Below are 15,498 nucleotides of genomic sequence, written 5' to 3' on the forward strand. Positions count from 1 at the left end.
AACTTTTTAAATGTATCCTTCATGGCAAACTGCAAGGATATGCCAGTCACATAGCCCAAACTGCTGCCTCCACAATATACTAAAATGATGTCTGGATGTTTTAATTTAACCACATTCTCGCAAAATGGTAACAATTCTGCCCAATTTAATCCTTCAAACTCCATACCGGTAAACTTCTAATTCTTCTAATTCAAGATTCAAAGACATTCCATACTGCTCTGTGTAAACATCTAACCAATTGATTCATAAATCTCCCACCATCCACACAGTCTGCTTCTTCGTAACCATAGCCATCTTTGCTCCACTTCACAAAATTAAGAAAACACTTCCTACACTCTACACTTCAACTCCTCCACAACCACAAAACCTGATTGGCTAAGCGCCCGCTGTCGGCAGACATTTGTGACTGTCCACGGTCTCTTCAGTCCTATTTCCATGCCAGGCATTCTTAAAAGACCTGGATGGCACATGCAAAACCACTGACTGTCGCAGAGCAATTGAAGGGAGTGTGGAGGTTTAAACTCAATTTAAATTTTTGATAAGAGCCTTGGCGGGGTTTGGAGATTATTTTAAAATACGTGTTTTGCTGTTTTAGTTTTTTCTACTATACTAACAAATGTTGTTCTGTACTAATTTGTTTTAATAACTTTAGCAAAAACTGCTTGAATTCTTTTAGTTTTTTTGTTTTTATGTCCTACACCTACTAACAGATGTTTTACTCCACATATTCCCTTTTCATTTTTTCACAAAATCTGTTTCAAGGCATTCTGAACATTGGGCAGAAAAATCTAATTTCCAACAACTGTCAAATGAACTCCATCTCTACAAAAAATAATTCAAGCCATCAAACTTTATGTTCTCACTGTCAAAAGGTGCCATTCCTACACCCTGTCAAAAATCACATACAGCTTTATTAACAAGCTGCCTGGCTTTTTCCATTTGTGGCCAAAACAGGTTTGAATGTTTCCACATGTGCCTTTGATTAATTTGTGAAAAAATAATCTTCGAAGCTGGAAACAGTTCCATTAGCATTCTGAACATATCCTTCATGGAAAACTGCAAGGATAGTGCAGTCACATACCACAAACCTTTGCCTCCACAATGTACAATAATGATGTCTGGAAGTTATTCACACAGAAAGGTAATAGGTCACCCTGTTTAAGCCAAAAACTGCATACCAGGAAACTTCCACTTCTTCCAATCTAACATTAGCAGAGATGCAACACTGCTCAGTGTAAACCTTCAACAAATTGATCCATGAATCTCCCAGGATCCACACACTCTTCTTTTTCATAGCTATAGCCCCCTCCACTCCTTCACTTCACACAAGAAAGAAAACACTTGCTACCCTCTGTTTCTTCAGAATTCAACTCCTCCCCCACATCCACAAAATCTGGTTGGCCAAACCTCTGATGTCTGCGGACATTTGTGACTGTCTGCAGTCTGTGCAGGCCTATTTCCATGCCGGCATCCTTAAAAGACCCAGATGGCACGTGCGCATCTGCAGCCTATTGCGATGTCTGCGGACACCATAGCACAGGGCAGCCCTGCTGCCCTTTTATGTTTGTAACACTCCCTCTTTTACTACTTTCAATCAGTCCCACATCCATCACCAATCACATCCAAAAACTCTAGATATCACTGTGTCACCTCAGTCTAACACTTCAGATATACATTTCAACTCTCAGAGTACATGTCTCCTGTCAGTCATAGCCTCCTGAATCAACAACCACTGTGAAACAATATCTATATCTAACAATACATAGTACAGGTATGCTTATATTTTTACAAGTATTTTCTTTAAACACCTCCATAAATACAGAAACAGGGTTGCTGTCACTTACCCTGTAATACGCATCTCAATGAGCATATTCTTTTTAACCACTGCTATCAAATGCCATGTATAGTAACATTCTGTACCTGCTCACTTCAAGTGGCAGTTACTTACATGTACTGCCAACATATTGCACTTTGTTAGTTCTATTGCAATGTGCACACCCTTTGATAAAAAAGTTATAGTTGACTTTTCAAAATTACTACAGTCTTATATGTTTTAAGAATGATCAAGGTGCGAGGGAGAATGGACTAGCCTGGCACATGGACAGTAAATATATATATGTGATAAAGTTAGTTCCCTAAACGGGGAACTCCCATCCCCTGCACACTATCTTGAGCTAATCGCCAAATGTGTATACATCCGTATAAAAATGCATAATGCACAATGATAGTTTTATGGTTTTATCCTGGTAGATCTTAGGGAGTACTTTTTCACTCCTTGAAGCACAAATAAATATAAATGTTCATATTGATTCCTTCATAATAGTTTATGCATAAGTGTTTTCAATAAATGAATTAGTGATAAAAAATCATAAAAGGCAGGATGTTGTCCCAAAGCGTTTCGAGAGATTCTCTCTTCATCAGGGGAATTCTTCTTACAATATTTTTACAAACAATTCAAAAAAATAATGATGATGGCGATAGTTATCAATTTTTAGATGAGCAATAGATAAATAGCCATATACAATCCAATATAAATCATCATATGGCCAATGCCTTAAATGTCACTGAAATCCTGAAGAATATATAGTCTGTTTCATTCTCCACAAACATTCGTACTATTCACTTTCCTGGTTGATCAAAAACAATCCTAATTATTGTAATGAACCTAAGCGTTCTGATCACATCGTATACTGAAAAATAAGTATCCAGTCTCAACTGTCTCTTCTGCTCAGAAGGCCTCTAGAATCCCTATTCTGGCCAAGAGAGTCACTTGACCTCCTGTGAGAAAGGGATTCCTAGCTGTGTCAAATCAAATATCTTAAACTATAACTAATACATATATCTTAGATCAAAAACCTCTAACAATGAACATGTGAACTCACCCTACTTGTTGGCCAATTTTATCTGGAAGTTGATCTGTAGAATTCTTGAAACACTCCTTCGACTGATCAAGAGACAATTATACCTATAGTCTATTAGGTTTTTTTGTCAGCGATCCTTCTGCTTAAGTTCATCCCAAGGCAAAAATGTGAGGTTTATAAAATATGCATTCAATCCAACTCACTCAACAATTGCGTAGTTTTATCTGTGCTTCACTGGAGATAGTAAGGTAGGAGGATGTTGTCCTCTAGGTCGTTCAATGGAATCTAAGAGTTTTAAAGAAAAACACTTGTGTTTAAGGAACTATAGTGTGTACATCCTAAGGAGTATAAGGTTCACAGTTAATATGAAAAATCTATCCCGTAAGTGTTTTCTAATGTTTCAAATCATAGCTAGTTACTTCAATGGTGAAAAGATGGAACCTTCCACAGCATTCTCCAAGTCCAGAAGGATTGTGATCCTTCAAAATGGCTATTTGTTGTGGCGTGCACATCCTGATGACATCATCGCATAATGACGCTGATGACATCACACATGTAAACAATTTTTTTTTCTTGTTGTGTAAGAGAACCTGTAAATAGTGCATGTGATAGAAAACCATTACCTCCTTTTGTCTATCATAATGGTGCTGCACGTTTATAAAGGTAGAAGTGTTCTCCATGAAGAGAACCTTGATTCATATTAACCTTTAATAATATTGTGAAATTACTGCTCTTATTGATAAACTGTGTAGTTCAGGATTAGTTGAGCTTGAGAACCATTATGAGAAGGTCTATTGGTCCTAGTGGATATATCAAACTAAATATTACATGTACCCAGATGTGGACAAAAACTCACAGTGGCTCCCTATTGGTTGGAAATGTCAATTATGGTAAAAGAGTTGTCTAGATGTTCTGAGAATAGTGTCCTAAATTCTGTAAACTATAACGCTCTCTATTTGCAATGAAGGAACAACCCCCTCCTATTTTTTTCCCTGTCCAGCAATATGATCTTCATAATTAAAATGACAGCACCTTCCAAAATGTTCATTCACGTGGCCCTGCTTGAGTTTCCTGCCCCTTGGGGTGCACAGTATTTGAATGTCAAAAAATAAATCTTGAATATTTAGCCATGTACCCATATTGGTGGTTCCCGTCCCTATAGGGTGCACAACATAGTGTCAAAATTTCATATGGTCAAAAAAATGTATCTATTCATTCAAGTTAACAATCTATGTCAAGAAATGATGCACAGTTCAGAAAGATTGTAATGATGTTATAGGTAAATGCAATGTATTGATCCAGTATTAGTTAACAACAACATGCCCCTCACGGCTGTACAATGTGTGGTTCTTGTACTGCTGCTACATCATGTGTTGCAATGTTCCTCAGTTGTTACCTACTCAATGGAGTGTACAGTCTGTTCCTCTGATAATGGTACAGAGTGGGCTTAACACTATTTCCTATTACTGAAAGGGACCCAGATAAAAGTCCTTGTTCATCCCAAGTGGGGCTATTGTATCTAACTAGTGAATCCAATACAATTCTCTTTGGGCAAGCTTTTTACCAATATCCCTCCCCTCAGAATAGGATGCACGATTTCTAAGACTAAACATTTCATTGGTGCTATTGTGTGCCTATTTTCATGAAAATGTCTATATACTGGTTATCTAATGTTACCAGTCCTTATATTGGATTCATGCTCTGTCCATCTTTCTTTGGCTTTCTGGATGGTTTGGCCCACATAATGCTTGCCACACAGACATTTCAAAGCATAGATTACATTTTTGCTATCAAACGTTGCAAAGTCCCAAAGTTTGATCTTTTTGCCCGTATTAGGGTGTCTGTTCTGGTCCCCTTTCAGGACATTGGAACAGTGCTGGCAATTCAAACAGGGGAAGTTGCCTCGTTTGGGTTTATGAAGAAGCTTCTGTGTTGGTTTTTACAATCTCTTTGCTCTAATTAATCTGTCTCTGTTATTCCTTCCTCTCTTGTAAGCCATCATTGGTGGTTCCGTACAGCCAGTTTCTTAGACTAAAACAAATAGTATCAAGTACATAGACAATCCAAAAGGAATATGACTTCATGACAGAGAGGTTTAGAGAACAGAGTTACCCATCAGAAGTTCTTAACACAGCAGTGTCGAGGGCAGAAACACACCAAAGAAAAGACCTATTGAAACCTGACCCTAAAACAGAAACCAGCAGGATAATACATACATTGAAATATTCAGCACAGAGTTACCAAGTCACCAAAATCATAAAGAAGAATTGGAGTCTGGTCAAACTTGACCCCACATTTAACAAACATTTCCCAGAACCACCAATGATGGCTTACAAGAGAGTAAGGCATATCAGATACAGATTAATACTCTTACAACCTTCCGAACCACACCTATGCTCCCACTACAAAAAACATAGAGCATTCTTTTCCTCTCCACAATGGCATCCAAACACCGATAATTTTTATACAATAATATATGCAAAAACATTCCACACCTTTTTTACAAACAGACAAAACAGAATGCCTACTAAAAAATAACTCCATAGAAAACAAAGAAAATGTAGAGCAAATAAAAAAATTAAAATAAGAAGAAGCAATATGGTCACCCACCTCTAAAACAATGTATGGAAAACATTCAAACAGAACAGTTACTAACCGCACTCAACTAAAAGTAAATTAGTCAGCGCTAAAAAAAGTAAGCCCCCTCTTTCAAATGTAGTAATGAAAGTAGAACTAAAAATACACCTAATACTATATCTACCAATGTTAACATAGCCACAGTAAAACATACCAGAAAATCAATTTTACAAAAATAATTCCACCGCATAGTTCTTAAGCTTCTCATAAAAAATCTAAAAAGCGATGCTCTATGCTTAAAAACTACAGCAAAAAACGAATCCTCGAAACTCTAATTGACACTGCATTTCTACTAAAGATAAACCTGTTTATATCAATTTTAAACCGAATAAAACCACTAACTAAATGAATCAATAAACTACAGAAAGTACTTCTAAAAATGCGCAATCTCAATATAGATACCTGTTCAAAATTTTAGTGGAGGTGAATGGTTTTACACAAGCAGAACAGAACCATATTTCAATGAAGAGGTTTATAAACAAGAACAAAAAATCCCAATTGCCATAGACAATAATGGCCGAGGCTCAACAGTGGTAGGAAACGCCATTATGGCAAAAGAAACCCTTACAGAAAAAAACATCCCCAACAAACTTTCAACCAAATGCTCCTTGTGTCCAAACAAACCATCCAGTGTACAAATGGATGTGCAGCTCAATATGTAACGTGCACCGACAATCCATCAATTCCTTGATCACTACATTAAACTAAATGACAAAAGTAGGATCACAATTTTACAAACCATAGACTCTTGCCCAGTACACATCCACACTGGACTGCAAGGATATTTATTAGCCTGCCTTTCAGGAACCGCTTGCAAAAGCGCCTTCCATCATATTAAAAAGGTTAGCAACACACCATTCTGCTATATGAATCCTTGTCCATAGATTGTACTATGCACCACTGGCCCTAGATTTATATGGGAAGCAGGCTGTTCTGGAAGCTTTATATGGGGCCAAATTGTGCGGGCATGCAAATATTGTAAAACTGACAAGTGAGCAAAAATGTATGAGAAAACAGATTTTGCTGCCTAAGTGTACCCTGTCTGGTTTGGTACTTTCCAGTGGGTGCTTTGGCGTCACTTAGTCCAGTTCTTTTTTGGATAAGATTGTGGAACCAAGCAGTGTTGGAAAAATATAGAGATGCCTTAAGTCATTTGATGTCCCTGGATGCAGGGAAATTGATTAAATGGCTTTGTCATGTTGAAAAAAAACTCTATATGACCTAGGGGGAGATAATTTATGGGGAAAAAATCCATAACCAACCAATAGGACTGAGGAAAGCAATAAGGAATGGTGCTGCCTAATAGCACGGAACCAGCTAGTGGCTGGTGCAATGTCATTAAAACGAGGACCAGAATACCTCAAATTGAGGATACCTGGTAGCAAACCCTATCTACATTTGATTACACCACCTTTTGAAAAGTCCTTATACACACGAGTGAGATTAGGGACACTCCCTGTGGCTGTATTTACACAATTATGGAAGTCTCGGATCAATGTTGGATGTGTGGCGCGGCAAGAGAGACAATGTTGCATTTTATGTTGATTTTTGCCAAAACAGAGTATCTGCGGTGTATGTACATAAAACCAATACTGAAGGAGGAAGGGATGAGGCACACTAACAGGTATGAAGTTTTTGAGGCCGAGCCTACAACCCTGTGTAGTTTTGCCACAGCTCAATATACTCATAGGTCCTGGTTGTTGCGAAGGAAGTTGCTCAACTCTGTTGTTAATTGTAATGAGATTTGTTAAAATAATTCTTGGAGTGATTTGATTTGATTTGCTGTATTTTAAGCATAATACTTCATGGAAATGTTGTGACTGTTTTTTATATGTATATACTTAAAGATTTTATATCAAATAAAAGTGTGTTGACTGATTGACTGGCAAAAAGTCCTGCTCTAAAACTCCAAAAATTAAATACCACTCTCCTACATGGAACAGCCAAAGAACTCCTTTGAGAAACGCAACACATCCAAAGTAAATATTTTGGAGCTGAAGTTGACTTAGAAAATTCAGTAACTTTAGAAAACTTTAGCGAAAACCTCACAAACACCCATAAATTACCTCCTAACAAACACATACAAAAAATAAATAGCAACGTTTCAAAACACATCTGCTGAAATACCAACACATGTGCCTGTTGTCGCAGAGCTTTATATAAAAAGAGCACAAAAATAGTAGATATGGCCTACATAACAGAGGACAATGAGGAATCGCTATGGTTCCAATTAGCTTTATATCTAAAAGCAAAAAGTAAGTACAAAATAACTCAATAGTTTGCACGTACTTAAATACACAGCTTGACAATAACCAATTGCCAGCACGTGCTATCATTAATAACGTAGACATCTTCCCACTTCCAAAAGCTCGCCAACAACTCAACATGCATGAGAGCATTATAATCCAAACAGTACACCCATTTCAAGCTATAATATACCTTCAACCCAAAACTGCCAAATTGTCTCCATCCGAGTTACTAAAAGGCATTTGTAGCAAAGTAGTATATCTGACATTAGATCTTAAAGAAAATGTAGATACTCTAGGAGAACAACGGCCAATAGATCAATCTTTGAGTGGACTAGTTAATTGTGTACCAACAAAAGACTAAAGAATTTTGCAACAACTAGTCGACTTAAACAAAGTAAGACAAGCCCAACAATATCTTAAAGAAAACAATAAGTACTACAGAGATATAAATATAGAGGAAAACTTAAGAGAAACCACCATAATAATTGAAGATTCACCACAAACTGGACAATTTAAACGTGTGGATCCTGTTATTACAGCCAACATTAGACCAGTATGCAATTCATCCATTACATCCCAAAGACACCATAGAGGATGCATTACACACATATCAAATGTGTCAAGCCAAATGATCCCCAATGAGAATATGTGAGAAAAGTGAAAAAACAAGTTCTTTTCCTCTACGCTTTCCTACACTGAAAGGAGGAAGATATGATGAAAGATCCACACATATTAGTGCATCAGAGAATCGCTCTTCAGAAGACCCAAGATTTAGACAAAATGTAGAATATATTGTCTACCTCCTGTTTGAAAGCGAACTAGCAACTTTATGTTACGGAGTTGCACACACATTAAAAACAGGCTCTAATTTCTTAAACATGTCCTCTACCCAACTGCTTCAAAAGATAAAAGACAAAGATGAAGTTTTCTAGTCAAGTATTGTCATGATCCACAGAACGCGCCCCTTTTGGACTTCCTGGTCCTTGTCACAACAGGGCTTGCACTCTTTGATACTCCCAACATGGCCGTCTAACGTGGTACGCCTTGCACCAGCTTCCACATCGGACGTAGCACATTCTACAAATAGACCACGCCCCCACGGCCCCGCACGTCTCAACGCTATAGCTGGTAGTGACTAGACGTGTGCTCAGGAGTTCGGTGAACTATTCTCCTGTCCTTGGTTCCCTGACCCTCTAATTTCCCAATTCATTCCTCCCTCATCTCTTACCTTGTTTCCCGGATTTCGTGTACCTCCTTTGTGTACACTTCCTCGCTTCCTGGACGTCCTGAGCATCCGAGTATTCTGGAACGCTGAACGCACGCTGGACTTGCGCGGGCTTGTACAAAACCCGATCCGTGTGCAAGAAGACTTCCTCCAAGAAATCCTACAAGGAGCGATCTCAGGTGAAAAGGGGGAATTCCGTGACAAGTATCACAAATCTCTTGGCAAACATGTGTGGTACAAAGGAATACTGGTTCTGACATCATGCTGATGTACGTTGTATGCTAAGTAACCTAGGCCCACCCACATGGTCTGTAAATTTACGTTTTGTAGAATATTCATGAGATGACTTGCATGACTTCTTTCGCACTGCAAACCAAAATAAAGAGGGAATAGATATAGCAACACCAGGAGAACCCTGTTCTCTTGACCCTGTCAATGTTTCAAGGTACTTTCAACATTGCTTCTTTGCCATGCTGCACTTGATCTGCAGTAAAACTACCCCTCCAGTCGAAGAAGAAGAACATTTCTTATGAAGAAAAGAATATCAATCCTGGGGAGCACCACACATCCACACGCTTTGTTGATAAAAGATGCCCCCAAATTTGGCCATGACAGTGATGCCATTGTTTTACGATTTATTGAAAAATACATTACCTGCGACATCCCTTCAGAAACCACACATAGTGACCTATGTACAAAAATCTTACGTTTCCAAAAACATACGTGTGCAAATACTGCAGACGTAGATATAAAATCAAAGGTAAATACTATACCAAATGTTGCTTTGGCTACCATAGACCAGTTTCCACAAAAGGACAAGTAAATAGCTTGATGTCTTCTGTTAGACACAGTGTAAAGGGGAAATCCCCTAAAACACATACAACATTAAAATGGATGAGGCAACACAGTACATCAATGATTACAATGTGATAGTTGCCCTCTTTGGAATGCAAATATAGACATACCATACATTGCAGACAATTCCACTGCTGTTGCAAGATATGTCACAGCCTAGCTCACCAAAGCTGAGAAGACAAAGTGAAAAGACCTTTGGGAGGTGTGAGAAACCTGACGGTATACTCATTCCTATCCCCCTGGATCCTCTTCTCAGGTGGCCAGGGAAAGGTCATCGATTTTGGATCCTGACCCTTGAGGTGGATAATCACCTGGGTAGAGGGTCCTTGGGGGTTGGGAGTGGGGTACCCACAGGCAGACCATGGTATCCCCTTTCCCTATTGAAGACCAACCTACCCCTCCCCCAGACTTTATAGGCTATTGTATAACATCAACCCTCATTTCCCCACACTTTACCTATGATAGTACTGGGACGAGGGACGAGGAAGAGGTGACTAGGAGTAATGAACACTAGTAACTACTTTCACCACTCTAGTACTGGGATGAGGAAGATGCCTGTAAAGTATTGTGAATGTCAGGCATGTCCCTTTAACTATGGTCAGGCAAACGTACACCTGCAGCCTGTCAAGTGTTAGCCGGTGCATAAAAGGAGACCAAAGGGGAAACAAAGAGAGCAACAGGGAGGCCTGTGTGTGAGAGATCAGCAGGGGACCCTTTCTGTGAGGAGGCAGCCATGGTGGGACCTAAGAGGAAGCCAGGACACCGGCAGAGGTCCAAGAAGGCCTGTGGAGCACAGCGCAAGGTGGGAGTCAGACTGCCACAAGTGTGGGAGCCTCATGATCGGGAGAAAGCAGCTGGAGCTGCGGGAAAAGGGAGAAAGAAGAAAGGATGCCATCCATGTCCAGAGAAGAGGAGCGCAGCTGCCAGTGTGTGCTGGGAAGCACCCGGAGTGTGAGCGGGGCATGCAGAGACCAGCCCACCACCCTGCGAAGCAGAGAAGAAACATCAGAGCCACCAGAGAGGAACGCTGAGGACCAGTGAGTGCAGGGGAATGGCACTGAAAGCCGGGGCGCTCCTAAGTGCTATGTGTGAATAACAAAGAGCGGTGCGGCTTGACAATTGGCTGATCTGCAGAGGGTCCGCTGGCCATGCCGTAGAGTTAATTTCTCTAGTGAACCACAACGCTATGATATGGGAGCTGGGGGCTGGGAGAGGAAAGCGGGCGGTGAATGTCAAGAGTGGCGAGGAAGGGGATTCTTTGCCCGTTTGGACCCACTGACTTCCTCCTGATTCAGTATGGGGTCACTGCACCATAGTGCTGCTGATTAGAGTCTTCGCATCGCTACCTGCTCAATTGGAATATGGGCTCTGACCATGACTACGAAACAGCAATCCACAGCTAAATGCCCTGCTTTGTTCTGATAATCACACAGAATCCACTTCCCTGCCACAACCTCACCTCCTCTTCTTTTTATTTATTTTTTTATTGCACTTTGATGACTGCGGGGGAACTCTTCCCTTTTGAGCTGTGGGGAGATGGGACTGAGAGCGGGCTAAGAAACGTGCTAACTTTGTGCAAGGGAGTGCAGTGGCAATACTTTTTACTTTTTATTTTTATTCTCTAATTTGATTGCAGTACTTGACATTAAAGGATAGCTTCTCTATGAACTGCAGATTGTGAGCCAGAATATGGTTAGTATCCCCACTTAGCCCCACTTGTTAGGTCACCCTCCAGCCTGGCTACAATAACCAAGAGTTTTCTCATTCATTGCTTTTGTCTTGGTTGTTATGTATGGACTACATGCTAATCACTTGTCACTATAGGTGGTGGTTTCACAGTGTCTCTTTCAAAACACTTTCTTATTTTGCAATTTATCTTGCCATAAACAGTTGCTTGAGGAAAGGTTAAGACTAATAATTAACCTCCTTGCAAACTCTGTTCTTGTGAATGAACGTTTTGTATTTTCTGATTGTGTTTTTTTCTACAAATACTTATTTCCCAAAAAACTATTGATGCATGATTATTAAATGCATCCAGCAGCAAAATAAATTTAAAAAGCTGACTGATTGATATCTATTTGTGTCTGACACTCCTTTTGATGCATTTTCACATTCAAAGTGTTTCTATCTATCTTGACATAATAGAAATAACCTAGGCCTACTCAAGTCAAATAGTAGTCCCCAGAAAACGTTATACGTCAGAACAACCCCCCATTGTTGATCTACCACTTTTGTATGCCCTGGAGGCTGGGATGTGAGGGAAAGTGAAGGGAAAGCGAAGCATTTTGTTCATGTTTTGTCTTCTAGCCTGGAGAGGTTGGACCCGCAGCACTGGGCTTGCTATTTTGGGCCAGTGCATGCTAGCTCGTCTGACTACTCCCCTGGTTCTTTGCCGGAGAGAAGGCATTTGGAATCGCGAAATACCTAAAGGAGCCTATTCGTATTGGGACTACAAACGCCTGCTGATTACTTCTCCACCCCGCTGGGCCTGGAAGTTCAAGGTGGCCTAAGGCAGATTGATAAAATGCCCACTGAACTGCAATCAGACAAGCTGCAAGGCACCAAGTGGGTCCGCAATAATGCCCCAGGAGATTTCCATTCCACCATTGTTGATGCCTAGACCATACAAAAGGCAAAAATGCAACAGGTATCTAAATCTATCATTGATGGCAAGCATACAAGTGCGAGTCAAACGATGGATCCGAAGAAGATGATACATTTCCTAACTCCTAGTGTCATTGATTTGGAACCTTGGTGTACAGCTAATGACCTGGAACTCCTTGACCCTATTCTATTACCTGATAATTCACAGAATTTCATGTTCGATAATAATTCCCTGTTAAAATTAGTCTATAATCTCAAACGATGCATAGGGCCTTCCCCCTCACCCCCCGTGCTTGATGGATATGACATACAATTGAGCTCAAAGGGAGGACAAAATATGATTGGTTCTAGTATGCTCCTAAGATCGGGAGAACCCTGTGTCAACATCATAGGTACTAACCTGTTGGCAAGCCCTGACTTCTCCCGCTTTGATGAATCATTAAAATCGCCTCTTCGGAAAGAAGCTCTCCGTTGGATAGCACAACTTTGTCACAAGTCTTAGACCATGAATCTACACATTATGACAATGATGACTGTGTCTGCCCCTCTAAGAATCTGGATGAGATTGCAGCAGTATTAGAGGCAGTTGTTGGCCTATGTTCCACAATAATGAAGGAGCATCGGGATCTTAACTGTATAGTGGCCAAGATTGTAGACATTATACTGTCTAATAACATCTGCACCAATGTTCAGGGATCGGGGGAGGTACAGGTGGCTAACTCATGGGAGATGATAGATGTTTTGTGTGATGTTATTGGGGATGGTTCGATGGATGAATGAGAAAGAGGCAATGAAATATTGACTAACAGGGATATAGAGTTTGTGCCATCTCACCTAATTTGCAGGATGAAGAAGGTATGGCAACCCAGAAGTGGAGGCGTAGAAAGAGGTCAAGAAGTAAGAATTATAAAAATAAGGCTAAAACAAAAAAAAAGCAAATGCAAGTCACAGTCTTTTAACAGTCCTAGAAAGAATAGTACCTCATAGGCCCATACTGGTTCGGATAATACTGTGTGTAATAAACAATATGATGTGATCTCTACTTGCGGTAACAAGGCTAAAAAGATCAACACAGGGGTTACGGATAGAGAACCAATGGATAAATGGATTAAGGGAACTTGGGATGCCATTGAGTGAACCACCGCTGAGTTGACTATAGGCAGTGAAGGTAGGACCTTGCACTCTCCGTCCCTATCCTTGGACCCTAGGACACCGACTATCAAGGAAAGAAGGGCTTTAAAGGGATTGTCTTTAAATGTGGAGATTAATGATGATATTGATTATTGTGTAGAGGCCGACAACAGCCACAACTCCAATGGGTCTTGGGGTGGTAACGAAAGGGGTTATTACTTATTATGTAATTCCATAACATTTATGGAAATCTTGCCCCTTACGGACAGCCCGTTTCTCAATTGGAAGAAAGTGCTAGATTTGTTCCATTCAATCCCTGAGTTGTTGATGATTAATTTGAGTGACATGGAGTGCATTGTACTACCGGATCTGTACAGCAACGACAACTGGGTCATTATACAATTTGTTTCCTCAATTATTGTGGAAAAGATAAAGGACTATGCAGCCCATTTACTGTGCAGGGGTTTTGAAGTCATAATCTGCAAAAAAGTTTGAATTCTAATGTAAGTAAATGGGTCCAATCCTTGATCTGTCCCATTGCCGATAATACTTGCCACCAGCCAGGTAAAATGGAGCAAATAAAGGGGCAGGTCAATCAGCAAAACATAACCGGAGACACCAAAAAAACGGTAGCTCCCCTTTGGTCCTAAGTGGGGTGACATCAGGGTTGGGCCTCCTGGGAGAATGCCTCTTAATCAACATGTATTCTCCTCTTGGATATATACGAGAGGAATCCACCCGGAGACTCGTTAGATCTATTATGGATGGATGGATGGATGGAGGAGTTACCCAAATTGCACATGTTAGTGATGGGCGATGTAAACTCTTATTGTCGTATGGTAAAAACAGTATTGGATGAGTGGTGTGAAGCCTGTGAACCGTATGACCTGGCCTGCCCTATGGAGGTTATACAAAAACAAACATGTTGATGCAAATAAACAAAGGCATACATTGGTTGAAAGCCTTTAATGAGTATGGACTAACATTTGTTAACCGTACCACACCCAATGAGGGGGATAATAGGGAGAAATGGACAAATGGATGGGTCTCATCTAGAGTGGATTACATTTTAGCAAATAGGGTTTTCAATGAATTAGTAAAAAGAAATGGATCATGTGTATACTTCTTTGTGTGACCATGTAATTTTTAAACTCACTGTAAACTGTAGAGTTGGACATCCCAAACCCCCTTCCCCCCCTTACACATGAGAATATGGGCTTTTGTGTGAATGCCAGAGGAAGTAGGATTGTTTGGTCAGAATTAAATATCTGTCGTTTGAGAAGCTGTTTTTAACATGGGACATGGGGCCACAGAATCTTGGTACACTGACTAGTGCTGACATTGGCAAGATGTTGAAGTCCATTTTCGAGAACGTGCCTAAAAGCCAATACGCATCACATCTGGTGAAAAACCATAAGAATAAGTATGATGGTGACATCTATGAAAATAAACAAATACTGAAGGCCAAAATCAAAACCAAAATATGAGTAAATTGGAAAAAAGGAGGTGAAGATTAAGTTGGGTCCACAGTTTAAGAACTGGCTACACTTCTATAAAAGTGACATCAGTAACTCCAATTGGAAAATGATTTTTAGAATACTGCATACTAATGATTCCAAAAGGTTTTGGTAACTGTATAGGCATTACCTAGCTGATGATAGCCACAAAGAAGCAACTCCAATTAGCATAGATGAATGGATTGGATATGTAAAACATTTCTATTCTGATTATAGTGTTAAAACTTCTTATCTCATTAGTGTGAAATAGGGTGACTTTGGGCCCTTTCTATTTGATATGGATTATTCTGTGTTCGCCATCAGTAAATTAAAAGCCTCAAGGGCACGAGGGCCCGATGGACTTGCTAATGTAGTAATTAAAAGAAATGGGCTATTTTACTACTTAAATTGTTTACGTTAATTTAGGAGACAGGCGAAAT

General features: G+C 40.0%; 1 long non-coding RNA gene across 2 annotated transcripts in view; it reads right to left on the bottom strand.

Moving 5' to 3' along the window:
- The window catches only part of LOC138521149 (uncharacterized), a 537,804-nt gene that overhangs the window by 458,474 nt on the left and 63,832 nt on the right, over positions 1–15,498 (bottom strand). For both annotated transcript variants that reach the window (XR_011282953.1, XR_011282952.1), the window contains exon 2: positions 8,976–9,132. This is a non-coding gene — a long non-coding RNA (uncharacterized lncRNA). The remainder of the gene's footprint in view (positions 1–8,975; positions 9,133–15,498) is intronic.

The sequence above is a fragment of the Ambystoma mexicanum genome, chromosome 13, assembly GCF_040938575.1.
Source record: "Ambystoma mexicanum isolate Mex_15411 chromosome 13, UKY_AmexF1_1, whole genome shotgun sequence".
NCBI classification, from domain to species: domain Eukaryota; kingdom Metazoa; phylum Chordata; class Amphibia; order Caudata; family Ambystomatidae; genus Ambystoma; species Ambystoma mexicanum.